Source organism: Aplysia californica, unplaced genomic scaffold, assembly GCF_000002075.1.
Source record: "Aplysia californica isolate F4 #8 unplaced genomic scaffold, AplCal3.0 scaffold00031, whole genome shotgun sequence".
In the NCBI taxonomy this organism is placed as follows: Eukaryota; Metazoa; Mollusca; class Gastropoda; order Aplysiida; family Aplysiidae; genus Aplysia; species Aplysia californica.
The window spans coordinates 1,164,722-1,168,549 of NW_004797301.1; positions in this window are offsets into that span (position 1 = coordinate 1,164,722).

The window sequence follows — 3,828 nt, forward strand, 5'->3', positions numbered from 1 at the left end:
TATATATAGAGAGAGAGAGAGAGAGAGAGAGAGAGAGAGAGAAAGAGAGAGTATTTATGGGGAGGGGTTGTTTCAGCATGTAAAACATGTAATTACTAATTAATGTCCTGTCTTTTTGTGTGTATGCGTTTGTGCATCTAACCTTTGTAAGATCCATTGCCATTGTAAACGACCAAGACAAATTTCTCTCTATAAGATGAATAAAGGTTGTCATTGTCATTGCCAATCAAAGCAGAGCATGCGGCTCAAACTCGGGCGCTGTGTCAAAACACGTTTTATAATTGCATTTCAGAAATAACACGTGTTGAAGGGGACACAAAATATCATACGTAAGGCCTAAAATCGATGCCACTTACGCCATACCTTAGCCCCCCCCTTAAGTAAAACGTTTATAATTTCCATTGATGAACTAAGAATTGGGGTGAATATAACAGTAACATCCCAACGATCATGGAGATCGGTTATAAAAACGTCCAAGCTGCCGACTAAACTCGAGAAGAAAGACAAACAAATATGAAAAGAGATAAGCAAGGCATGTAAACATCAGCTTGAAACCAAGAGAAAGATGATGACTCTTATCAACAAAAACTAACTAGTGCAACACATTGTTGTCTGCACAGCTGTGTGGGCTTACACTTACAACAATCACTAGTTTCAAAACCGACAGCAGGGGGTTCTCGAGGTTACGGTGTTCACCTCTAATTCAATAGATCCCGGGTTCGAAACCTGACAGCAAAGGAAAATTTTCTTCTCCTCAAATTTCCCTTTCACTTCCTTTCTTGCTGTCTCTGTCGTCTGCTTTCGTCCCCACTTTCTGCCCCCCCCCCCTTTTCGACCCCTCCTGTGGGTTCCTGACTCTTTCTGCTGCCTTTCTACTGTTACTCCTTGGCTCCTTCTTGCTGCTGCCTTTTAGCCACACCCCTGCTTTTAGGGTAGGTAATATCTAGCACCTAGCCTTCATGAATAAGAGCAAAGAATCTCGGAGGTCCGTGTGCAAGTTGCGCACGTTAAAGATCCATTTGTGGTCCAAAATCGATAAGAGTAGGTTTTGGCCGTCACCAGGGTAAAATTCAGAATTAATTCCTAACAAACTCATATTATGATTTTATGCTATTGCGAGCGCCGTAAAACACTTACCCAGTCCAACAGTCCTCGGTAGTGTCATCCTTCAGGAAGGAAAAGAACAGATATAGGAAAACGAAAAGGATGATAGAACTAACGACTGCATCAGCAACAAGAATGACAGCAACATCAGCAACATCTGCATCATCAGCAACAACAATGTTAGCAACATAAGCATCATCAGCGACAACAATGAAAGCAACAGAAGATCGGATTACAACAAGAACAACAGCAGCAACAACAACGATAACAATAACAACAACAAAAGCAATAACAAACAAACATTACAAATAAAAAGGAGCGTAAATCAACAACAACAACAACAACAACAACAACAACAACAACAACAACAACAACAACAGCGACTTTTGGTCTCAAATATCCTGATAACCTTCCGATAAAGACTTTATATTATAGGCCTTTACAGGTCCTTCAGTTTCCAGCTATCACTTAAACCTGCCAAAATCAATTTCTAATCTGCGTCACTGCTGTTGTCACTCTTCCAGCTGCATTTGATAATAAAAATCTACGTGTGTGAAATTGATTAACGGTGGACGCAGAGTGCTTTTAACATACCAATAGCACGTCTGTTCAGCAGCAGACACCCCACCCCCAAATAAATAAATACATAGATAAATAGATATATAAATAAAAATAATAGATAGCCAAAAGATAAAGAAAGAAAGAAAGAAAGAAAGAAATACATTTTGAAAAATATAAATAAAAAAAACCATTTTAAAACAATAATTAAAAAAAAACTAAAAAAAACTAAAGGAACGATTTTTTAAAAGCTGTGGCATTATCTTAAACCATTATACACAAATCAAAAACAAGAATGTAAATAATTCATTATATCATAGTCAGCATTATTACGGCTGTTGCTTGCCGTTATAAGTTTCAGAGAAAGGAAACAGAACTGGATTATATTCTGTAGGAATTAAGAAGTTATGCTTTAAGGCTTCTTTTTTTTTTTTAAAGTACACCAATACAGCGCGTTTTCAGGAGCAATTTTCGAATGACCAGACTGGACATCCTGAATGAGTTATTGATATTCATGTTTCTACGTTTGTGAAATTGATTAAAAGAAAATTAACTATGTGTGTGTGTGTGTGTGTGTGTGTGTGTGTGTGTGTGTGTGTGTGTGTGTGTGTGTATGTGTGTGTGTGCATAAAGAAGGGTCTCAGTCGTCGGCAAAGCTATCTTTGAGCAACAGGGAGAAAAGGCCAAAAATTCGTTCTGAAAAAAAAAATTCCATTAGAAAGACATACGTTGAACCATTTTGTAACAATATACTGAGAGGATTTATTTGTGCAGCATGTTGCACTTCATCAGAGGTTACAATATGCTAGAAATTTGGTTTTCCTCCAAACGTTGTTTTTACACAGTATAATGTAACAACATGTCACGTATCTTTTTTAAAACTAATCAAAATATTTGAAAAATAAAAAAAACCCAGCATGTTCAGCTTTGAATTGGCTACACGTTTAAGCCCTTAATTCAATATCCAAAATTTTCAACAACTGGGACACTCTAAAGGGAACAAAAAAAACACACACACACACACACACCACACACACACACACACACACACACACACACACACACACACACGCACACGCACACTCACACACACACACACACACACACACACACACACACACACACATGACACACGTGATGAAATCAGGCGTTGGTCAAAATAATGAAATTGAAAAAACTGGGATTTTTCTGCAGGTTTGGTAATTTTTTTCGAGTATTTGGTTTTTGTCTGAACATTTTTTATGTCCATTAAAGAACACAATGCTTTGTGTATTTTACTGAGAATAATGTTGATTTAAAAGGACAAAAATGTAAATTTTCAGTTTTCACTTACTCTCAAGCATTTTCTCACTAATTTTTATCTCTGAAACCAAGCGACCCCCACCTCCTTCAATCACAAATATCTCAACTTGTTTTCGAGATTAAAGGGTAGTTTTTCCACCCAAAGCAAGGCAAGAAAACAACAACTATCAGCACCCTCGTCCATCCCAAAAAAATTTTAAATTCCCAATTAAGATGATACCGACAACACCACATGCCCAAATATTTACGAACGCCTGATTCCACTACGTCGTGACTTATAATAATATGCTCATTGATTGAGTCGCCTTGTATGGGGATAAGACTGCCGACTGGTCATTTCAGTAGCTCCACATACGCCTATGTGTAACCAAATCCAATGATTTATATCAAGAGTAAATTCTAATACGATTGAACATAGCCTATTAACACTGTCAGGCTGCCCCCCCCCCCCCCCCACCTGACCCTAACTTCAATCTACAGGCCACCTGGCGTCCTCGTGATGCCTCGTAGAGAGCTAGAGCTCCCAATTACCGGTTGACCGGGAGTCCGACATTTAATAAGTGTTGGTTCGTGCACTTCTCCAGGCACACATACACACACACACACACACGCACACACACACCCACGCCCCCCCGAAAAACACACACCCCCCCCCCAAGGCCCCCCCCCCAAACCCCAAAACCCCCCTTTCCCCCCCCGGGGAAAAGGCCCCAATAGGGTTAACAAAATTAGGCAAATTTTTAAGTGGAAACCTAATGTCCCAAATTCATGTGATCGCGTTTCTCTCCTTGTGAACTACAAACAGGTCCTCCATTTTAATCCTAGAGGTGGTCCGGAATTTCTCCGGGGCGGAGAAAATAGAAA